Source organism: Hippopotamus amphibius, chromosome 2 (assembly GCF_030028045.1).
Source record: "Hippopotamus amphibius kiboko isolate mHipAmp2 chromosome 2, mHipAmp2.hap2, whole genome shotgun sequence".
Lineage (NCBI taxonomy): Eukaryota > Metazoa > Chordata > Mammalia > Artiodactyla > Hippopotamidae > Hippopotamus > Hippopotamus amphibius.
The window spans coordinates 109,267,778-109,293,542 of record NC_080187.1 but is presented as its reverse complement, the minus strand read 5'-3'; the positions used below and the strand labels follow the sequence as shown (position 1 = coordinate 109,293,542).

Genomic DNA, 25,765 nt, shown 5'->3' with positions numbered 1-25,765 from the left:
CCAGCCCACCGCTCACCTCCTACTGCGCTGCCCAGTTCCTAACAGGTGGTACACCAGTACCAGTCCACAGCCCAGGGGCGTTGGGGGTCCTTGATTTCATCTATAAAGAGGTCATCGTGGTGGCAACGTAATGTAGCCACATATAAAGTGTTAAATCTGCCTCTGCCTCTGCCTCACAAGGTCAGGGTCAGAGGACACAGAACAAGAACTATAGCTTGTAAATCCACAAGAATAGTCATTTCCCGCAGAAGCGAATGGAAAGCCATGCGAGCAGGAGAAAACACGGAGAATTCTGAAGACCACAAGTAGTTCAGTGCAGGGAGCATAACGTGTGTGTGTGTGTGTGTGTGTGTGTGTGTGTGTGTGTGGCGGGGGTGTGTACCTGCGGGGGGGGGGTATGTGTCTGGGGTGTATGTATGTCTGGTGTGTGTGTGTCTACGTGTGGTGTGTCTCGTGTGTGTGTGTGTGTGTGGCGGGGGTGTGTATCTGTGGGGGGGGTATGTGTCTGGGGTGTATGTATGTCTGGTGTGTGTGTGTCTACGTGTGGTGTGTCTCGTGTGTGTGTGTGCACGCGCGTGCACTTGTGTGTGAGTGTGTAGGAGGACCAGGCCTGTTGGGAGGGGGTGGTGATGGCCTGGGTGGTGTCAGGACAGTTGAGGTGTCCAGGCAGAGACCGACAGGCAAACGCATCATAACCAGAACTTCCGCTACAAGATATATTTTTCCTTTCCTTCCAGATTCAAAGCTGGTTTAAATGTTTTAAGGTTGCCATGTGGCCTCTAGAAAAATCAAGATGTTGGTGTATTTGTATGAGTCCTTAATACCTACACAGAGTCCAGAATCACGGACCAGTAACAATAATAATAACTACCATCTCTAACATAGGGCTTCCTCTACAGCATCACTCTAGAATCAGCCTGGGAGAAAAGGTTGCCTGACTAGGTCCCAGGGCTGGGACCACCAGACACAAGACCCAAACCCAAACCACCTGCGACTGGAGTCCAGTCCCTTCACCACTTTTACTATGCTTCACTTTTCTAATTTTTTATTTTAATAGTTAATTTCCAAGCATTAGTAGTGCTTCTGTTATGCAAAATAATTTGAGTTCCAACCTAAATTATTTTTGCTCACTGATTACCTAGCAAATATTTATCATCCACTGTGCTCCAGTTCTAAGCAAGAAACTAAAACCAGTGAGTAAGATAAAGTGTCCTTGTCTCCCTGGAGCACAGAGTTGGACTCTGGGGCTATGTGACAACACGGTTCTATGTGATACTTACAGGTAAGAGAAGTCCTATGATCATTGGGAAGACTGCTTTTGTTTTTCTAAATTCATTCCCTTTTAATATTTACATTTTATTCTTTGCTTCTCAAAATGGCATTTGAGCAAATGCAAAACAAAACAAAACAAAACAAAACAAAACAAAAAAAACAGAAAAAAAACTACCCTAGTATTCACAAGAGTTTATGTGCAGAAATCTTAGATGCAAGCTCAGAATACCATCCAATATAAAGATGAAACAGCTGTGAAGTCCTGAAGCACATTTTAAAAACGCAGAACTAAACCTTGTAGCTTTCTTCTCGTATGCTAGTTTTCAAAAGTTTCAAAACTATTAATGACTTTTTCAAGCTTTCCACAAAATTGTTTTGTCAGTATCCATTCATGAGGAACGACCTATATCCCTTGACAGAACCTAATTTATGCTCCTTGCTGTGTTTTCTTTGAACAATCCTGAGCTTAATTATCTGGAATAAACTGTTCCTCTTGACGAGAAATACTGTTTCTTGGGCTTGTTCCACATCTATTGAAATTTAGAAGCAAGATCCAATAGAGAGGGAGAAATCTTTATAGACTAAACCTACCAAGAAAATAAATGTCCAAGGAGCATGGTGAAAAGATCCATTTCCTTAGTTTTAATCAGTGATTAGATGCCAAGAACACATAAGACATAGAAAATCAAATGCAATAGTCAATTTCGCCATGAATGTGTGATTAATATCACCCATGGACTGAATCTTGTAAGCAGTTCAAAGTGTTGTTAATTACAGTCCAGGGGAAAGCAAATTCAATATCAAACACTTTCAGGCAAAAAGTAAATGGGATTTCAGGGTGCTGGCAATGGGAATGTGTTTGGAGCTGTGCTGAGCTGCCTCTTACATTAGCACCGTTGTTTATGGACGTGCTGATATGATATTTAAAACGTACGCTGATGTAGGTATTAAATTAGATCAGAACCGTGTTTACCAGTTTCGGCTTGGGAGACCATATGTGCTGTAAAGATAAAAGGATTTAGACAGTTGTAAAACCAGCAAGTAGAGTTAAAATCCCCGGAATGCAGACCTGAAGAGGCTCTGCTGTCTGGGGGAGCAGGTAAGGTCTTGCAAATGCATCAATGGTGAATTTTCCTTTTACCAATGATCTCCGCTCCTGCCATTTTCCAAATGTAGCTATTATTTCACCGTCTTCACCCTCAGATATAACTGTATTTGTCCCTGAAGTCAGCTTCCTACGCTGTAGGACTTTTCACATCCTCAGACATCAGGGGACGGGCAGTTTCCCACAGCACAGTCCCCACCTGTGATCTGTTGCACCAGAGCTGAGGGAGCAAGTCGCAGGCAATACCAGGAAGGCCACCTGCACACAAGTGTCTGGCATCCCCAAGCAATCTGTCATTTGGATTGATCAGCTGTCCATCTATGTTGCCAGTGTCTCCTGAGGACAAGCAGTCTGTCACTCTGAGAAGCAGTTACCGGAAGGTTGAGCAGCTCGGGAATCTCAGCCACGGGGTGATCCTTTCTCCCAGCCCTGCCCCAGAGGGAAGTAGAAGGACAAGGAGGACCTTACAAGTCATCTTAGGAATGCAGGGCCCCAGGGAGAAGTGGAAGCAGAGTGCGTGGACACCCACAGGGCAGCTGGAGTGGACTGGCTTCAGGGGAGACCGATGAGAGTAAGTGAAGGGACAAAAATCCATCATGAGCCATGAATTGCACCTCCGGTTTCGGGAGTAAAGCCCCGAATCTCCCTCCATCTGTCTGATGACCTCGTGCTGGGGAGGAGTCCTTGCTTTGCTGCAACTCTACTACCTTCTTGCCCGGCTCCGTGATGATGCCCTTGCACCCCAGGGCAACGCTTCTCTGAAGCTCACCCTGCAAATTCCCATTTCTGCTACTGTGCTGGCTCTTGAGGCAACATGGAATAGCAGACAGTGTAGAAATAATACAGACATGGACACAGGAAAAATTCTAGCTCTGCAGTTAACTGGTGAAGGACTGTATGAAAGCTACACACTTTCAGCTTCAAATTCTTCAACTGAAAAACTCTGGATAAAATCACCTTCACTGGGAACCCACAAACACTCCAAGCACATGATTTCTGGTATTTAATGAGCTCTCAGATAAACTTTGCTGCCTTTTTCTTCCAAATAATGTTAGTTAAGAACTGTCAGCACTTCCTCTTCATACTTTCATGCCTTCAGTTCTTCAGTCACTCGCTCACCCATCCATAGAACTGTACTCAGTATACTAACGCGAATGATTGAAGTTACTGTGAAAAAAAGGCAACGTTAATAGACCACAGAGCCCCACCCCCCAAAATCACACTTTACAAAAGGCAGAAAAGTCCTTTCACAACAAGATTGTGTTCTGTTGATTACATCTCTCTCTTCGAATGGGAACCGCACAGAGAACGAACGAGCTTTGGGAGCAGAAGCAGCTGGGGTACCTAGGACAGAGACAGTGAAGGAGCCCGGGGAGCAGGGAGCAAGGCTTCCACTGAAACCAAGTGTGAAGGAGAGAAGAGGGTCATGGCCGGGCGACACGGCAGGGGGTGGGGGTCCAGAGCAGATCGGGGTCTCACGTGGCGTCGGAAGGGCACAGAGACGCTTGCCAGTGCTGCCCCCACCTTCCTAATGACAACGTGCAGAGGCTCGTCTTCCTCCCATCCCGCACCGCCCCCCACCACCGTGTGCCTCCCTTATGGACACCTGCATCCTCATGAAAGGCCAACAGGTAAATCCTCTGGGCCGTAATTCATTTTAAAACACTTTGGTAGGACGAGCTTGGACACAGGTGCATAACTTAACTTGTGTATAAAGCCTGGAGGTGACCCGGCAGCATCTGAATTGCCCTAAAACGGAATCAACGTTGACAGCTACAGAGTCACGGCAATTTTGTTGTGAAAATCTACACGCAATCATTCATTACTTGGCATCAGACGTGCACATGCAGGAGAGAAAGTGCAGAAGCCCCAAAGCCCCAGTTTGTGTCATCTCTCTTCACAGACATGCCACCCCGAGTGACCAGAAGACTGGCCAGTCTCACCTTTTCATCCAAATCTTGCAAACACCAGCCCTTGGGCCACAAAAGGCCCACTGCCTGGTCTGTAAATACAGTGGTGTTGGGACCCAGCTCATTCTGTACATATTGTCTTATGGCTTCTTTGGGGACTTCAACACTGGAGCTCAGCAGCGGTGACAGAGACCACAGCCCAGAAAACATAGCATATTTGGCCCTTTACAGAAAGCTTCCTGAGCTCTGCTTTTCATCACTGTCCCTGCAGCAGGAACGGCTCCTGCAGGGATGCTGTCAGACTCTGAGGATGGTGGATGCAATGGTTTTCAAGCACATGGAGCAGTTGCAGGACTGCGTCTGTGTCTGTTTCCTAAAAACAACTTCGGTGAATTTGGCAGAATAAGGTTTTCTGGTTCTCACCTCTTGGTGAGGCTGGGGGAGCAGGACTCCACACCCGCCTTGCACCAGAAAGAGTTCCTAAAACAGTAACACCAGTCCCCAAACAGGATCAAGTCTGCAGGGGTTTGTCTCCAGAGAGAAAAAGAAGGGAAGGGAGCGAGGGATGGAGGGAGAGAAGAGGAAAGGAAGGAAGGAGAGGAAAGAGGGAGGGAGAGAGGGAGGGAGGGAGGGACTAAAGGATGAAAGGAAGAAAAGAAGGAAAGAAAAGGCCGTCCTGACATCCAGGACTTACCTGACCCTGAGCTCGGTCCCCGCACCCCTGCACGTGCCTCTGACTCAGAGGGAAGCTACGTCACTAACAATCTCACAGAACATCCACGGCAGACAGAGTCACTGTACAGACCATAAAACACCCAGTCCCTCCTCTCCTGCTAAAGGAACGTCTGCAGCTTTGTCCTCGCTGGAGGTGATCCTCCCTGCAAATAAGATCTACTGACACAGACAAAGCCCGAACCTCCCTGCATTCTGACAACACTCAACCCAAAGCGAACTTCAGTGCCTCAGACCCTCCCTAAGTTACCCCACCAAAGCCAGACCCTGACCAGTGTCTCCGTATCACCCCTCCCCGAGACCCCCAGGGTCCCCACGGTCCCCATGGCGTGTGGCCTCCTCCCTCCTGTGATGGTCAGTGAGCCACCCTGTCCCTCTGACAGTGTTCCTGGCGGGGCTGGCGGGGCCCACTGGCCATGGACTCCCAGGGGTCTCCGTGTGCAGGCGCCGTGGACTTGGGAAGCACGATGTCACCATCTGTTCAGGCGGGAACACTGCCCTTCAGCGGGGTTGGTTCACTGTGCACTCACGTGCGGGGGCGGGGCTAGCGTGAAACTGTCTGGTTGAAAGGCTCAGGTCAAATCGGGTTCTGCCATTCAGCAGAGCATTACTGAGTCTGCTTGAATGATGAGAACAGCCATTAATAAGATGAACATTAATATTGATTTAGAGGGATCAAGATAACAAAAGGTAATTTATACAAATTCTTGGTTTTCTTTGTTCATATTTCCTGAATGTCAGTTATATCACTGGGGTCCCAGAGTTAATTTCTCTCACTGCAGGGCGTTTAAGTCTAAATTGCTATATTATATTTTTCAGGTAAAAATAATGACACATCATCTGGGTTAGACTGACAGTTTTCTACTTACAGGAAACGTCTATAACTTGGGTGATGATTTAATGTTTTTCAAGGTCCCTCCGAGGATGGAGAATAGATCTCTTCATCACGATGTCTGGAACTTAGGAAGATTATCATAGAATGATCACTGGCTTCAAGTTTCATGATTTATGAGAAGATGTGCGCTGCTAATACACTTGGATGAGAACTCATGGCACTAGGTTTCCCGGTGTTCAGTTATATACTTAAAAGCTATTAAAAGATACAGGTAAGAATTTTCTGAATACGCCAGAAACTACAATCTCTCTCAACCTCAAAATGGGAAAGAAAAATAACAGCATTGGTTCTACCATAAGAAACGAATGCCTATCTTCCTTCCCCTATAATTTTCCTCCCTTTTAGTTTTCAGCTTCTGTATAATATTTTCCTCTTTTACATTTTTCTTCTCTTTTGCATGTTTCCCTCACTAGGAAGGGAGGTACTCAGTGTCAGCACGCAGCCCCAAGGCTCAGGCACTGATGTCGAATGAAATCTGGACAGAACTTGCACATTCTGATTATCATCTTGACAGCTGCTTTCACAAGCACCCTTACCTCTGTGGACCTGCAGCCAAAATGTCACAACAATTACAGACTCGGCTTTTGGTCTTGAAACTGTCCTATGTTCCCTTCCGTAGGAAACAGGTCTTAGGTGACCTGCAGGGAAGGACAGTGAATGTTCCTTTGAAGTGCCCACCCTCCTAGAATTTTTCTCTACGCCTCAGTGTCTTTGGTGAAAGAACAAAAATAAATACAAATGACACATTTATTAGAAATGATCAAGAAATTATAATTTTTTAACGTTGCTATATTACTTGACAATGTGAGTTATAAATACATCCAAGATGAGGGTAACCATGAATAGCACCTATTACATAACACGCATCTTGTGAGAAATTCGGTTTAGCTGTGAGGGCGTTTATGAATGAGAGAATCCTTCTGTCCTGGGGACCCGGGTGATGAGCTCCTTGACCTCAAGCTCCCATGAGGCAGCCAGGTGACAGAGTTACCAAGGACCCAGTAAAACGAATGCCATCTAATGCAAGGCAGCAAGATGTCAGGATCAGGGAATTCCTTGGTGGTCCAGTGGTTAGGACTCCGCATTTTTACTGCTGGGGCCCAGGTTCCATCCCTGGTTGGGGAACTAAGATCTTCCAAACCACACAGCCGCGGCCAAAAGAAAAAAAAAAAAAAGATGTCACAATCAGAGGATGAAACAGCTACAATCCCTTCTTCCCTGGTCAGGAAAACATGTCCTCTGAAGAATGATTATAGGAATTTGGATGTCTGTCTTGGAAGAGAAAAGACTTCACAAGAACAGAAGAAAATGAGGGAGAGAGGAAAAAAGCCCACAAAGATGGTTTCACTTATCAAACTGCTTACCAAACTGCACAGAACTCCAGCCAGCGCCCAAAAGGTCACACTGGCTGTCACAATCAAGAGTTGAATTTAGCTCAAGACGCCTATATCCAGTTGCAATGCTCCTTCCATGGTCACTTCCAAGACGTATGGTGGTTTTCGAATCAAGCAATCCTAAACTGAAATATCTGCTTCCTAATTCAACAATGATTTGACATAAGTCAACTATTTAAATTGCCATGTGTGTTAATTTCCTAATTTGCCAAAGAGCACTGTAGCCAACTTGGAAGACTGGGTTGATGGTTAATAGGACGATTTATGTAAAATCCTAATTCCAATGCCTGGCACAGAGAACACTTTTTTTCTTTAATTTTTATTGGAATATAACTTATTTACAATGTTGTTAGTTTCAGGTGTACAGAGAAGTGAATCAGTTATACATATATATATGTCCACTCTTTTTTAGATTCTTTTCCACATAGATCATGTCAGAGTATTGAGTAGAGTTCTCTGTGCTATACAGTAGGTCCTTATTTGTTATCTACTTTATATGTAGTAGTGTGTATATGTGAATTCCAGTCTCCCAAGAGAGCTCCTTAATCAGTAGTTACTGATGCTGGGGAGGAGGATGCTGAGATGATGAAACCATCACCACACCAACATATGGACCAGACTAGGACCTCTCAGAAGAGGAGAATTTCTGTTTAATATGAAGAAGAATGTTCTAACCTTTTAGAGATAATCATATTATCTTGGTTGCAATCCTGAAACTGTGGATTTTATTCTTTATTTAATTGGAGGTCATTTTTCTCTTAATGGAAGAGAGAAATACGGTGAAATTTATTTTACAAAGAGACATCTAGCAGCATGGTTGAGGATGTGTTGTAGCCAAAGGAGAGGCGAGTCCATTCTACATAAATATTCTACACACGCAGCATGGATGTACATTCCATGCTATGCTGGGTCCCTAAAATGCCTTAACAGCTCTATGTGGAGGCACACTCTCCATTTTTAAGACCCAATACAAATATCAAGTCCTTGGCATTATGGTAAGTCCTTGCTACCTCAAAGTAGAACTAATATATTTTTTCATTACACAAACCACATCTCATTATGCTGTAGATATTTATGTCAAATGCATCACGACATGTTACATACTGTAGGCACGTAATGATAAACATTCACTGTTGGGATAAACCAACGACCCAGGTTACAATGATGATGCAGAAGAAAAGGATAGAACAGGGTACTTGGCCTACCTGGATATTAGGAAGTATTTAAATTCTCATTGGAAATTTTACTTTTACATTTCTTCACTACCATATTTAAGTGATTATTCTCTTTAACTTAGTTTATGCATTCTTCAACAAATATAGTAAAAGGCTAAAATTAATACTGACCTCACTGATTTCAACATCTTCTGAAGGACTATGGGAAACCCTCTGCCATAACAGTACACTGGGAAAATTCAATTTCAGTCCTTGACTTGTTATTACAGAGTGAGCCACATATTAACCACATCATAGTTTCATATAAGATTCATTTACTGAAGTGAGACAAAGACTCTCCAATCATGAAGATCAACAGATCAGACATAACAGAGGTTAAAACAAAAGGATGCCATAGTGGAAATGGAAACTGATTTTATTTCTGTCCTCCTTTTACGCCTGAAGAAGACAAAACAGAGCTGGCTCTGGAATCAGATCGGTCTGAACAAGGTTCCCAGTGCTGTCAACCGTGACGGGCTCTGCAGCTTCCAAAGTGACCTGAAAATTTGTGATTTGTTCTGCTTGCAACTGTTGAATGGGACTAACACCAATTCTCATTTGAGAATCTACTGTCTCTCATTCTGTCGAGCACTGAGGAACTGTCACCGTTCCTCCTGTTTCAGGAGGGAGGCACCCGCTTTCCCTCGTGAGGTATCAGCCGTGCCGCATACACGTCTAATTTACTCTATGAAAAGCTCCTTAAGATCAACAGCTAATTCTTACTCTTTTATAATGTCTACATTCCTAAGCACATGTCACACACAAAACAAATATTTTGTCACTGCATTAACAAATGATACGACAGATACAAACTACATCAGGTATAGCTTTTTTAAAAAAAAAAAAACACCTCAGAAATTGATATTGTCATCATGGGTGCTTAATGATAAAAATTCATTGCTGAAATGAACTACCCAGATTACAGTGATGAGGTACAAAGGACAGAATATATTTGGCCTAACTAGATATATAGGTATGTAGATAAGAAAGATACCTGGATATAGGTACCTAGATAATTTGTCTGCACTTACCTAACCCTTACTCTGACCAGGTGGTATTTGATGTAACTTCACATTTTAACTCATTTAATAATCACAACAAACCTAGGAGGTATAGGTGTCACTACAATTTCTTTTCATGGATAAGAAAATTGCAACATAGAGATTAAGTAAATAGTACGCCCAAGATCACAGAGCTTGTAAATTTCAGAGCCAGGATTCGAGCTGACAGAGGCACTTCAGTGTCTGCTTTCCTAACCATTATATTATGATATAACACTTCAATAAAATGTGTCACTGCTACCCTGTTGGAATACAGAGTGTAAATTTTCCGACATTTGTGATAAACACAGTAAGGTTACAATAAGAGCCACTGACACGAAATGAACTTTTTTCATTACTAGTGAAAACAGAACATGCTTCATCCACATCTTATCCAAGCACATCTCTGTTCCTCTTCCACAGGTGCCTAAACAAATCTCACAACATCTCATCACCAGAGAAAGGTCGGGGACCCTTCAGGCTCCTGAGGCACTGCTTCCGGGCAGAGTGTGCTGTCTGAGACAGATCCTGGAGTTACCAACTTTATTTCAAGTTGTCATACATGAAGTAGACACCGTTACTGACATGGGGATGCTTCGTGTTCTCATGTTTCATTCACTTTCCTGTGCGAGGGAGCCAGCATGGCCTTTCATACTGGAATAAGCTGCTACAGAACATCGCTTATTTATAATCCCAATAAAAGCTTGATGGCTTTAGCTATCACCATTCTGCTTAATAAAATCGGTAATGTAAATATAGATTTTTTTTTGCTGCTGGATTTTTATGGAACCAGACAAAGATGGTACTAGATCAACAAAAATCGATTGCATGTAACACTAACACACCAACTCCAAGTGAATTTTGAATGGTGTCATTCAGAAAGAAGCAAAGTATTCCAGAAGGAATATTTTAAAGGCAAAGGGAAAGATGACTGTTTTCTTAATTTCCCCTAAGGATGACATATAACTAGTACCATTCTAGATATCTAGTAGAAAAAAAGTACATAATGGATGCCTTAAAGCATTTGCAAACTTTGACTGCACTGGAATTCTCCGGAGGATTGTTATAACATGAACTTCTGGGTCCGACCCTCAACAGTTCAGATCAAGCTGGTCTCGGGTGGTGCCTGAGAAACTGCATTTCTTACAAACTTCCAGGTGATGCTGCCACTGCTGGGTGGGGTCTCACTTCGAGAATCATTGCTTTAGGGCTGTAGAGCTTAATCTTATCTTGGAACTTGGTGGAAAAAAGGCCACAAGGCTTTAATAACTTTCTTTTCGCAAATGCGGAGGAAATGTAGGCTGTCTTGCAAATAAGCCCTATGAAATATTTATATCCCCTGAATGAATCATTTGCATTTTTAAGGTCAGCTCAGACATTATAACTCTTCATACTTTTTTAAAAATTTATTTTATGGTAGCTATGAACTACATTTACTGATGTATCAGACCTTCATAGTTCTTGTAATTGTATTAAACAGGTTATAAATATTAGGTTTATTTTTGGTCATTCAAATATACTCCTATACACTATGTATGTATGTTAATTAATAGTCCTCCATAATTCATTAATTCTTTTAACAAATGTATATTGACATTAGATGCTAGTGTTACATGAGTGAAAAAATAATAAACAAACCTCACAAGTCAATTACTTTAAAGATTAAAAATCAATTGAATCACAGCAGTTTTTAACTTATGGTAAAATTATAAATATATTTAATGACCAGTAATATGGAACTTATTCAAATAATTTGGTTCATTCTTAGAATAAACTATTACTCAGGCAAAAAAAAAATCAATTGAAAACATAGTATTTGAAAGAGTGTAACTGGTAAAAAGAGAAAAGAAAACCACAGAAAGGGAATAAGAAATGCCTTGGATGTTGTAATTGCAGACAGGATGTCCGGAGAACACTTTCCAGAGAAAGTGGCATGAGTCACTCATGAATTTCATCTTACTTTTTGAATTTTAGTTGTCCAATATTTATTTGTTCCTGATTTTTAATAATGTTATTTTTTTTAATTTTGGTTTTGTTTCCCAATTCCTTTAACCCTTGCACTGATAGAGAATGGTCCATCATTTGACTGATTACTTTTGAGAGTCTACGTGCCTTTTAAACAAAATCTAAAGTTGAAGTCTTGGCAGCTTCAGCCCAAAATATTTAACTCCACTCATCCAGTATATTTGGGAATTTTTAAAATCACAAAATCGGAAAAAAATAATAAAATTTAAGTTTTATAAATTAAAAAAAATGAAACCAGAATTTTTATTTTTGTCCATTTTATTGAGATATAATTCATATGTTATTGACTCATTTATATGTACAGAACAGAGAGTGTTGCTGAGTATATACACTGATGTAAACACCACCACAATCAACGTTCCATTATCTGAAAAGAGTTCTCTCTTGTCCCTCTTTGTTCAGTCTCCTTTCCCCAAGTCTGGGTGACCACTGATCTGTGTTCTGCCCTTGTAGTTTTGTCTTTTCCAGAATGTTACTGAAATGGAATCACAGAGTAGGTGAACTTTCAATTCTGGCTACTTTCCCTCAGCATAACATTTTCATGCTTCATCCACAGGGCTGTATGTGTCAGTAGCTTCTTTTTAAAAATTGATCAATAATAGTCCATTGTGTGCATGGACCACAACTTATATATCCATTGAGCATCTGAAGGACATCTCGGTAGCTTTCAATTTGGCATAATGGTTAATAAAACTGCTATGCACATTTACAACACATTTTTGTGTGGACATCCATTTTTACTTCTCCAGGATAAATACTCAAGAGTAGGATTCCTGAGTCAAATGATGAGTATAGGTTCAACTTTAAGAGAAAGTGCCCCCTTGTTTTCTGTGTTGGTTGTACCATTTTACAGTCGTGTTCCGCCCCTCATCAGCACTTGGTGTTGTCATTTTTGTCTTTGCTACTCTAATACGTAGTGGTACTTCATTTTAATTTTAACTTACTTTTCCATAATGACAAACAATGCTGATCAACGTTCACATGGTTATTTGCCGTTCATATCGCCTCTCTGATGAATAAATATGCTTTCTCACACAATATTTTAAAGTTCTGAGGCAGTATAGGTACAGATATTTAAAAAGCATTTGACTAACCAATATTTTATGTTACAAGTATAATCAAGTGTTTTAAAATCCAAAAGTAATGGGCCAATAATTAACAATACATTGCTCTGACAAATAATTCAGATCTAAATAATAAAAGGGTTACAGTAAAAATGAGAAGATATATCAGAGATCAGAAAACACTACGTTTAAAACTTCCACAACTAATCAAAATCAGACAGTTATAACCACATAAAAATGCCTCAGACTCCTATCACCGGTGTACTCAGCCAAACTCTTACAAGAATTAAATAAGACAGTTAAAACATCAAGTAGTTCAAGCATTTCACACAAACTGCTACAATGTGTCGCCTAAGGACTGGTCCTGGAAGCCTCTCTGACCTCCTTTTGCCGCAGACACCAAATAAAAAAACTGTATTTCACAAACATTAAATAACTTTGAAATGTTTAAATACCAGCATAACATCACAAAAAATAGTAGATTACTGGCAATGAGCTGATGACAAGCACTAATTTAATACTAAAATATTATTTCATAACCAAATACTAAGTGTCTGTAGGATCAGACATTTGAAAGCCTGGCATGGAATTTGTATGCCACTGTGAATTCTTATATATTAATAATTATGTGACAGTGTTATGTCGACTCTCAAAGCTTGATTTCTTCATTTCCAAATGTCAATACCAAATTTTACCTCACAGGGTTATCTAAAAAAGGAAAATCACTCTCTAGACTAAATATTGATACTTAAATATTAATACTATATCTCCTCATATATTATTGAAAACATGAAATTCACATCCCTCACTAGAATGTAATTTTGTTTAAATAGAGTAGTGGACACACATTTTTGTGAGTTATGTGCAGCACTGCCATCAGAAACAAATGTACATTCGCATGAATCACAGAGAATAACATAAAAGCTGTAATTTTTATAATACTGTGTTAAAATACACAGAACGGACACTTTCTAGCAGCCCCTAAATTGAGTCGCTCAATTCAAGTAGACTCAGTTGGAGAAAGAATCCATAGCAAACTCCAACCTTCTTTAAGGTAAAAAAGCATAACCAATGCAAGCACTTCAATTCCTGAAGACTAAATCTAACAAATTCATATTTAAAGAAACAAACATGAACAAATGTGAAGAAACAAGCCAGTATGAAAAAGATGACAAGGAGAAAACATAACTAATAACAAACAATAGAGCTTAAGTCTTCAGAACCGAATTTCATACTGGATTATGAGGTTAACAATATGAAAAGTCTATATATTAAAGATATAAAGATCAATATATAAAAAAACAAGCAATATAACACAACATTGCAAATGAACTATACTTCAATAAAAAGAAAAGGAAGCAACATAGAGCCATGGTAAAAATAGAGATAGATTTGAAAAAGAAGCAACAGAATTTTTGAAAGTAAGTTAAATAATTATAAACATTAACATCTAAAGGAATATGGTAAATGACTGAATAGACACACCTAAAGAGAGAATCAGTAAAGTAGAAGTCGCTGAAACACCTCAGTAGATGGATAAGTATATAATATTTACAGATAAGAAGATGTGATGACTTTGAGAAGGATGTCATTTCTTACCAAACTGATAGTCCAAGGAAATTCTAAGTAGAGCTCCAACATATTTATTGATGAAACTGATAGTCTGATCAAAAAAATGGAAGTAGGATAATCGAGAATATCTAAGGACAAAGTGAGGACAATTTGTCTTGTAGAGCATCAGTATTTGTTATAAAGACTTATAAACACACAGTAATTAAGCAGTTTGATGTTGGTGTGAACAGACAACTGGAAGAGATTAGACGGCCCAGAACATGGACAGGTGTAGAAAGAAACTTCATATAAAACAGGGCATTCATTGAAGACTGCTTCCAATCCATTATTTTTTTTAATTTTTCTAAAATTTTTATTGGAGTATAGTTGACATACAATGTTGTGTTAGTTTCAGGTGTACAGCAAAGTGAATCAGTTATACATATATATATATGTATAACTGATTTTTTATTCTTTTCCCATTTAGGCCACTACAGAGTATTGAGCAGAGTTCCCTGTGCCATACAGTAGGTCCTTATTAGTTATCTATTTTATATATAGTAGTGTGTATATGTCAAACCCAATCTCTCAGTTTATCTCTCCCCCTGCTCCCCCCTCCCCCAGTGACCATAAATTTGTTTTATACATCTGTGACTTAAATTGTAGCAAGACTTTTTATGTTCCACCTCTTAGAATAATGAAAATAGAAACAAAAATAAATAGGATCTAATTAAACCTAAAAGCTTTTGCACAGGACTTCCCTGGTGGTGCAGTGGTTAAGAATCCACCTGCCAATGCAAGGGACATGGGTTCGATACCTGGTCCGGGAAGATCCCACATGCCTTGGAGTAACTAAGCTGGTGCGCCACAACTACTGAGCCTGTGCTCTAGAGCCTGTGAGCCGCAACTACTGAGCCCTCATGCTGCAACTACTCAAGTTCATGCACCTAGACCCCATGCTCTGCAACAAGAGAAGCCACTGCAATGAGAAGCCCAAGCACCTCAACTAAGAGTAGCCCCCACTTGCCGCAACTAGAGAAAGCCCATGTGCAGCAATGAAGACCCAATGCAGCCAATAAATTAATTAATTAATTAAAACAACAAAAAAAGATTTTGCATAGCATAGGAAACCATAAACAAAACAAAAAGACAACCTCAGAATGGGAGAAAATATTTGCAAATGAGGCAAGTGACAAGGGATTAATCTCCAAAATACATAAACAGCTCATGCAACTCAATATCAAAACAACAAACAACTCAATCAAAAAAAAATAAATGTGTGGAAGATCTAAATAGACATTTCTCCAAAGAAGACATACAGATAGCCAGAAAGCATATGAAAAGATGCTCAACATCACTAATTATTAGAGAAATGCAAATCAAAACTACAATGAGGTATCACGTCACACCAGTCAGAATGTGGCCAAACAATAAATGCTGGAGAGGGTGTGGCAAATGTTGGTAGGAATATAAACTGATGCAGCCACTAGGGAGAACAGTGCAGAGGTTCCTTAAAAAACTAAAAATAGAGCTACCATATGACCCAGCAACCCCACTCCTAGGCATATACCCGGAGAAAACTATAATTCAAAAAGATAATACATGTACCCCAATGTTCAGTGCAGCACTTTTTACAACACTCAAGACATGCAAGCAACCTTAATGTCCATCAACAGAGGAATGGAAAAGAAGATGTGGTACATATATAGAATGGAATGTTAGCCTTAAAAAAGAACAAACTGATGCCACTTGCAGTAACATGGATGGACTTAGAGATTATCATACTGAGTGAAGTAAGTCAGACAAAGACAAATATCATATGATATTATTCCACATATCACTTATATGTGGAATCTAATGCCTTATTACCCAAATGGTCTGAGACAATAGGTCATCCACAAAGAAATGAAAGAAGCTGGCTCACAATCTCATACTTTACACACACAAAAATACTGTTTAAATTTTAAAATTAAAAGCAGAATATTGAAAATTCTGTCCTGCATTTAGAAGAATATCAGCATCATTTCAAAAATGGGCAGGATTTCTTTAATAAGAAACAAGAAATTCTTTCCAAGAGGAAATATTAATTAATTTAAACACACTAAAATTTGAAACTTACATCATCAAAGCCACTCATTAATATGAGTTTTAAAGAGCAGTCATTGAGCAAGAGAAGTTATTTGCAGCATACAAAATCAACAATAAAAAATTATATCTAGAATACTTTTCAAGTGGCAGCTGAACAACAACAAAAACAGGTGACCCGACAGAAAACAAGTAAATTTCATATAAAAAGACACTTGGAGGAGCAGAATGCACCAACGGCCAAAATATATCAAAAGAAAAATGTCTGAAAGTTATTCGGTCAGGAAAAAAACAAATCCAACCACATGGGATACCATTTGAATCCCAGTACACGGGCTTTTATGTGTTTTTTTCACTTCGATAATGCCAAGTGTTGGTGTGGATGTGGATTCACAACTGAGGACCACGCGCACTGTCACATTTCTAAGTGTGATGATCTGCTCACTCCCTGACATTGCAGCTCCACCACCAGAGGTCCACCCTACAAGGATAAATCATTCCCAAAAGTGTGTGTGTGTGTGTGTATTTCCATTTATCACCATTGATGTATAGTGTTTTAGCGAGTGAATACTGCATATCATCATAGTATAGAATGCTATATAGATTTTAGTAATATGTTTATTCACTGGAATTATATATATACACAGATATATATATCTATAACATATTTATTCACTGGAATTACATATCTGTTGTTGGTGAATCTCAAAGTCAGTGCTGAGTGACAAAAGCACGTCATGGAACCGCACATACAACATGATGACGTGTATAAAAATAGAAAACAAGATAAATGGGAGCTATACATGTGCAGTAAACTAGAATGAGAAGCCAGAGACTGAGAAAGATAAAATTCAGAATGGGTGTTACCCTTGTGCAGGGCAGAAAAAGAATTCAAGTGTAAAACTGGGGATTTTAGGAGTATTAACAATGTCTCATTTCTTAATCTGGCTGTGCTTACATTGGTATTGTTATTTTTATACTGTGCATACAATGTTTTATCTTGGTTATATGAAATACCTCACAAAAGTCACTGGTAATCAATTACCTATTAAAGGATGACTAAGCAGAAGTTGCAGGCAGGTAAGGAATAGTAACTTTAATATAACAAAATCGTATGTTCTGTCAATTATCAGGTACAGGGACAAAAATCTAGGTGATTTATAATTGATATCAACCTACTAATCTGCAAAGATTTCCCCAATTCTCATTATTACTTGAAAACTCAAGCAATAATTTCATGCATATGTTCATGTTTTCATTTAACCAAATGTCTAGTAAGTGCCAGGCCCTTTTTTTTAATGCCTTTACATCATGGGAAACAGACAAAATTTCTCACCTTTGTGATGTTCATATCACTGTGGGAGTGAGACAGATGACAAAAAACTTTCAGTAGCTTAATTACAGTATTATCTTGGGTGTATGCTAGAACATAGTGAGTAGCATGAGAAAAGGAGAGCAGGCAAGGGACCCTGGGATGCTGCCAGGACTGCCCTTCCTACAGGGGCAGCAGAATCCCGAGTGCCCTTATAAGACAAAGGATCACTGATTTAGAACAAGCCTTCAATGGTCAGTCAAATTCTCTATGTACCTGGATACTACATCGTTAGCAATGAAGACAAAATCCTCAGAGACCAACGTGAAAAAGTGTAAGTATCTAAGTTTCAAGTTTCTTATTCTATTCTAACCACTCACATCTCCACAAAATATGTTCAAAATAAGTAATCAAAATTCGGTGCCTTGGATGCTTGGATAGCGGACAAGTCTGAAGATATGTATACTATGTTAGAAAAGAAACATAAATGAAAATAAAAATCATTCATTAGAAGATGTGATTATCTACAGACTTGTGAGGTGCTGAGTGGGATCAGATTAGGTTTAGGCCGCCAAAATAATTTTCCAACTACAAATTTCCATTTGAGATGGTAATTCTTATAGATTGGAAAATGCACTGAATGTGGGAGATCCTACAAGTAATGAAGAACTGTAGTCACCTTACTTGTAAAAGATAAAAGAAGAAGCAGGGTTGGGATGGGGATTGCATAAAATTATTCTCAAGGATTAGCCTCCCTTTTACTTATTTTTATTAATTTCTTTACATCCTAAACATTTAATTTATAAATTTTTTCTGTTCCCCAGTCACTGTCCTTGGTGCCACATGAGAAACTGGAGCCAGGCCCTGGTAGTTTTCATTCCTCTGTTACGATTCAGTGGTTGCTATGCATCATCACATCTACTGCACAAGGTCCTTAATGTTGGGCCCCTGCCCTCCTCCTCGACCTCATCTCTATCCACCCTCCTCTCCATCCTCCAGGGACATACCATGTCCATCCACCCTCCTTCTCCATCCACACCAGGGACACACCTTGTCCATCCATCCTCCTTCTCCATCCACACCAGAGACACACTTTGTCCATCCATTCTCCTCTTTCCACACCAGGGACACATCCTGTCTACCCATCCTCCTCTTTCCACACCAGTGACACAGATCTTGCTGCTGCCATGAACAGATCACAACTGTTCCCATTCAGAGCCTCATACTGCTTCATTAGCCCTCACTAAACGTCATCTCAGAATTGTGTTTTCTCTCACCCTCATTAAAATTATCTATCACTCGTTATCCATTTAGACTGGTTGTAGTTTCCAGATAGTCTTTCCCATATCTGAAATTATCTTACATATTCATTTATTTGGCCATTAGGATATATTTTTAGAAACAGACATAAAAATGAGGGATGTATTATTTCAACTGCTTACCAATATGCACTGATTATTCACAATAAAAACTGAACTAAATCACCAAAACAAAAAGTATTCCATCTTCAGCTTTTAATATGATTATGATACAATATGGCATAGGCCATAAGTCAGAGTAAATGAGACTTCTTCCACTGCGATAAGGAAACATTTCCAAGATACAGGACTTCATGAGTTAAGATGAATGACATTCATAGTAAGAAAATATTGAAACAATTGAGGAGGAGGAAAGTTAACCATCCAATCAATAATTCTTTGGAACGTCTACTATTTTTATTCTATAGGGCTTTATAAAGCTAACAGCTTGGCAAGCGAAAAAACAGAATGCACAGACAAACAAGAAAGACCCCTATTGTTTACCTGACATCATGGGGACTACGGAAATTGAAAAAGAGACACATTGTGAATTGGACAAACTTTCAGGGTTGATAATGGTGATACTATTTTAGGAGCTACTAAATTTATGGATTCCTCAAGCTTTTGAATGAAAAACTCTGTTATTCATCACTGTTGGAAATTTTACTGCTTAGCAGCATCTTCCCAGTGTCTAGAGAAATGAAGTTGAAAAGATGCAGAACTTTACCACTACGCAGAACAAAGCAGGAAGTTTACAAAAGCAGTAACCAGGATATTGAAAGATCTGACTAAAGTTAGTCTTTAGGATATTCGGGTAATTTCTATTCTCCAAGTTATCATTGTTTCCAGTTTCCACAAAGAATTAAGAGCTACCTCAATTTGAAGTAAGATCAAAACCACATCACTGCAAGTTTCAAATACATTTTATCAAAATCAGAGCAATGCAGTAATTCTGAGAAAATTCGAAGAAAGTCATTAGATGAAAGAGAATGCTTGCCAGGGTATGCTGGGATCCGGGAGGGGGTGGGGCTTGCAGAACGAAAGCAGAAGGAGTAAGGAGTTGACCCAGAAAGCACAGCATCTTTGCTGCTTATGTTACTGAGGGAGAAACCCCTTAGAGCACAGATTACAGTTTCCATAAAAGAGAAATGCTTTACGTCTACTTTTCTCTTAAAATACTCTCTTAAAGTGAGTATTTACACAAGCAAAATGATGTATATTTATTTACCATATCTGTAAAATAAGTAAAAGTTTGATCTATGGTTTGCGTGAAAAAAATTGTGACAAATTTCTTAAGCTATAAAATATACGCAAATGTAATGATAAACCAACAAAGAGGTCATCACCATTTCAGTAACACCTCAAATCTCTTCCGCAAAAATCTATTTGGAAAATGAGTGAAAATGTCTAGAAACAAAATAGATCATAAATATGTAGTTTCTTTAAACATGTTAATATGAATGCAAAACCTGGGTTTGGAGTATAATGTTCATAATATTTTTAATCAGAAAAATTAAATTTAATCAATAACACAATAAAACTGTCTCCTCCTGGAATCTGCTTAATAAAAACCATACAATTACTACAGATAAATAAAAAGAAAAAAACTAATTAAATTCCATAGAAATCAAAGCACTTTTCTTAAGCATTTGTTTAAAGAAATTAAACAATGATGTCATGATCAGTTTAAATAATTGACTCAATATATCATGTCATATTAATTCCTTTTATCTCATATATCAACTGGATCAAGATAAACTATTGTGTTTGTCAGAACACAGACACTACAGAGTAAAAGCAACAATTAGCAACATTTATTGACATGAAATATTAATCTGGGCTATCTTCATTCTAAATCATTGGAGCATATGATTACAGGAAATCAAAGAATAAAATCTATCAATCCATTCATTTACCAGATTACCACATTTTATGTAATTAAGAAATAAGGGGTACATATTTAAATTACCTCTGCATAATATGAATAAGTATATAATTATCAGATAATTCAATTTAATATATTTGAAACCAGGGAATTTTTGTAGATCTTACTAAATACGAAAAAGGTCAACAGTTAAGATTATTCTGCTTCTAGGGGTTCTGGCTAGAAAGATAAGCTATCAGGACACCATGAAAACTGAGGGAATTTTGAAAAACTTAGACGGTCATTAATTACATCTGAGCTTTTCTCCACTTCGTTCACCAGATGAGCCTGGGAAATGGGGTACCTCAATAACATGATGATTCCAGGAACCTGGATATTACTTTAATTTCTGTTTTCACATTCTTCATTCTATTTCAATTTTGTGAGAAACAGAGTACAGCTCATCATAGAATATCTATAGTTAGCACTAACTCATGACTCTAAAATACATTGACATAGCTTCTTAAATGTTAAATGCTTTAAAATAAAATATTATAAAACAGTATCAGATTTATAGAAAATTCAGCATATAGGACAGACTGTTCCCACACACCCCACAACCATTTTCCCCTATTACAAACATTTAGAACCTTAGTGATGTGCATTTAAGAGCATCCATGTCTTTTCTTGGTTTGACTGATCACTTATTTTTATTGCTGAATAATATTCCATTGCATATCTGTACCAGTTTTATTTATACCTTCTTCTGTTGAAGGACATCTTGGTTACCTCTGGCTTTTCGTGATCATGAAGAAGGCTGCTAGAAACATTTGTTTGCAAGGTTTCTGTGCATGAGTTTTCTAATCAGTTGGGTAAATAACTAGGGTTGTGATTGATAGATTCAGTGAAAAGACTGTTTAACTCAGTGAGAAATGCCAAACTGTCTTCCAAAGTGGCTGTACCGTTTTGCATCCCCAACTGCAAAGAGTGAGAGTTCCTGTTGCTCCACACCCTTATCAACAATTGGTGGTGCCATTCGATGTTAGCCTTTCTAATAGATATACAGGTGGAATTTCATTACTGACTTAATTTTAATTACCTATTGACACATGATGTTGCGCTTCTTTTCATATGTTTATTTGACAGCTCTTTATCATCTTTGATGAGGTATCTGTTCAGATCCTTTACCCATTTTTAAATAAATTTTTGTTTTCCTACTGTTGAGTTGTAAAAGTCCTTTGTTAATTATGAACACAAGTCCTTTTTAGTAGAGATGTGTTTTGTAAATGTTTTCTACTAATCTGTGGCTTATCTTTCGTTCTCCTAATAGTGACTTTCACAGGACGGAAGTTTTTAATTTTAATTAGTCCACCTTGTTTTATTCTCCCATAGATTGTACTTTGGGTGTTGTATTTGAAACCTGATCACCAAACCCAAGGTAACGTATTTTATCGTATGTCTTCTCTGAGATGCTTTATAGTTTTACTTTTACGTATAGGTCTGTGATCCATTTTGAGTAAATTTTGTGAAAGGTCTGTGTCTAAATCCATGTGTGTTTTGCACGTGGGCATCGAATTGTTCCAGCACCATTTATTGAAAGTGCAATTCCTTCTCCACGAAGTTGACTTTGCTCCCTCGTCACAGGTCAGCTGAGTATATTTGTTGGTCTATCTGGGCTCTTTATTCCGTCCCCTTGACCTATGGCTATGGTCTGAATGTTGGTGTCCCCCCAAATTCATACGTTGAAATCCCAACCCCCAAAGATGATGGCATTAGAAGGTGGAGCCTCTGGGAGGTGCTTAGGTCATAAGGGTAGAGTCCTCACAATGGGACAAGAGCCCTGATACAAGAGGCCCCAGAAAGACCCCTCATCCCTTCCACCACGTGAGGGCACAGTGAGATGGTATCTACTGTGATGCTAGAAGAGGGCTCTCACCAGAACCCAAGGATGCTGGCCCCCTGATCTTGGACTTTCAGCCTCCATAACAGGGAGAAATACATTTCTGTTGTTTATAATCTACCTAGTTTGTGGTATTTTGTTATAACTGAAGTTACTTATATATCTATTGCTCTTGCCCATACAATATTGTCTTGATTATAGTAACTATACAGTAAATCCTCTGATATGGTAGTTTGAGTCCTTATTTTCCTTCTTCAGAACTGTGTTGGCTCTTATGAATCTTTTACTTTTGTAAATGAAGTTTAGTGTCGGTTTTTCTATATCTAAAAAAATATCCTGCTCAAGAAAATGATAAGACAAGCCACAGACTGGGAAAAAATTATTTGCAAAACATACATATGGTAAAGGACTGTTATCCAAAACAGACCAAAAAACTCTTAAAACTCAATAATAAAAAACAACCTGATTAATAAAACAGGCAAAAGATCTGATAGACACCTCAGCAAAGAAGATACATAGATGGCAAATAAGCATATGAAAAACTTGTCCACATCATATGTCATTGGGGAATTGCAAATTAAAACAAAATAGCATCACACACCTATCAGAATGGCCATAATCCAAAACACCTGACAACGCCAGTTGCTGGCAAGGATGTGAAGCAATAGGAATTCCCATTCATTGCTGATGGGAATGCAGAATGGTGCCACCACTTTGGAAGACAGTTTGGTGGTTTCTTACAAAACTAAGCATCCTCTCACCTATGATCCAGCAACCAGGCTCCTTGGTATTTACCTAAATGAGTTGAAAACCTACACATGAATTATTTTAGAGCAACTCTGTTCATAATTGGTAAAACTCAGAACCAACCAAGATGTTCTTCCGTAGGCGAATGGATAAATAAACTGCGATACATCAAGCAAACTGAAAAGAAATAAGCTATAAAATTACATGAAAGAACCTCACATGCATAAATCACTAAATGGAAGAAGCCAAGTGTGTGAAAAGGCTATACACTGTACAATTTCAACTCCAAGACATTCCAAAAAAGGCAAAACTATGGAGAGAGTAAAAGGATCAATGCTTGCAGGGGTTAGTGGGGAGGGAGGATGTACAGGTGGAGCACAAAGGATTTTTAAGGCAGTAAAATTATTCTGTGTGACATTATAATGGTGGACAGAGGTTATTACACATTTGTCAATTCTCATAGGACATACAACACCAAGCGTGAACCCTGATGTAAACTATGGATTCTGGGTGATTACAATGTGTTAGTGCAGGTTCATCAATGGTTAACAAATGTACCACCTGGTGGGGATGTTGATGGTGGGGTAGGATGTGCATGTGTGGGCGGCAGAGGGTGCATGGGAAATTTCTGTGCTTTCCATTCACTTTTGCTGTGAACCTAAAACTGTTCTGAAAAATTAAAAGTCTCATTTTCAAAAACCGCTTGCTGGGATTTTGAATGGGATTGCACTGAATCTGTAGAAAAAATTGGAAAGAACTGGCATCTGAACAATACCGAGTCTCCCTATCTATGTACCTGGAATACCTCTAAATTTACTTAGATAATTATATTTATTTCATTCAGGTTTTATAGCTTCCCACATATAGATCCTCTAAATATTTTTTTTAGATTTATACCTAAGTATTTCATTTGTTTGCTGATATTAAAAATGGCTTTGTTTCCTTAAAATCAAATTCTAGTTGTTCCTTGACGCATATAGGAAAGCAGTTGACTTCCGTGTATTATCCTTGTGTGTCTCTGCTTATTAGTACTGGAAAGTGTCTTGTTGAACTGCTGGGATCCTCTACTTATACAACATTGTCAGCTATGAACAAAGAGAGTGTATTGGTCAGGGTTCTCCTGAGAAACAGTGCTCTCCAGAATCAACAGCGTGCATACACATGAAAAGATTTATTATAAGGAATTGGTCGTGTGATTACAGAGGCTGGAAAGCCCAGACACAGGAGAACTGGTGTGCAGTTCCAGACTGAAGGCCTGAGAAACAGAAGAGCCAATGGTGTAAGTTCCAATCTGACTCCAAGTCCAAAGACAAGAGAAGACCAACATCTCAGCTCAAAGACGGCCAGACAGAGAGAAATAATTCTTCCTTACTCTACTAGCCTTTTATTCTACTCAGGTCTTCAACAGATTGGAGGAGGCCCAGTCCCATTCAGGAGGGCAACCTGCTTTGCTCAGTCTACTGGCTCATCCAGACACACCCTTGCATACATACACCAGAATAATGTTTAACCAAATATCTAGGTACCCCGTCACAAGTTGACACAGGAAATTAACCATCACAGAAGGTCTGATATCCACGCAAAAGTGATGGAAGAGGACAGAGCTTATGCTTTCTTGATCTTAAGGGACAAGAATCCACTTTCCCACCATTAAGTATAATTTGTAGGTTTTGTGCCGATGTCCTTTATTACGTTTACAAAGGACCCCTGCTGAGAGTTTTCACCATGAGTGTCAACTGAATTTTGTCAAATGTCTTTTCCACCACAAGTGATAGGATAGTAGGATTTTTCTTCTTTTGCCTTTTAATGTTGATTACGTTGACTGATGTTAAATTCTGAACAAGCCTTGTATATCGAGACTAAACCACACTCTGTCGTGGTGTGTACTTATTTGTATAGTGTTGATTTTGATATGTTATTACTTTGTTGAATATTTTTGCATATATGTTCATCAGAGATATTGATCTGTAGTTTTCCTTTCTTGTAATGTCTTTATTTGCTTTGGTACCAGGGTAATATTGGCATCATAATTAAGAAGTGTTCCCCTGGGACTTCCCTGGTGGTGCGGTGGTTAAGAATCCGTCTGCCAATGCAGGGGACGTGGGTACAAGTCCTGGTCAGGGAAGATCCCACATGCCGAGGAGCAACGAAGCCCGCAAATGGCAACTACTGAAGCCTGTGCACCCTAGAGCCCACGTGCCACAACTACTGAACCCATGTGCTGCAACTACTGAAGCCCACGTGCCGAGAGCCTGTGTTCCACAAGAGAAGCCACTGCACTGAGAAGCCTGCGCACAGCAACAAAAACCCAAAGCAGTCAAAAACTAATATAAATAAATAAATAAATAAATAAATAA

At 39.0% G+C, this 25,765-nt stretch overlaps 1 protein-coding gene and 1 non-coding gene across 3 annotated transcripts in view; one reads left to right on the top strand and one right to left on the bottom strand.

Annotated features, from left to right (window-relative positions):
- SPOCK3 (SPARC (osteonectin), cwcv and kazal like domains proteoglycan 3) overlaps positions 1-25,765 on the bottom strand; it is a 426,984-nt gene that overhangs the window by 288,759 nt on the left and 112,460 nt on the right. The gene's annotated exons all lie outside the window — the stretch shown is intronic.
- On the top strand, positions 6,968-7,039 carry TRNAK-UUU (transfer RNA lysine (anticodon UUU)). Its single transcript has one exon. It is a non-coding gene; the product is annotated as a tRNA-Lys (tRNA).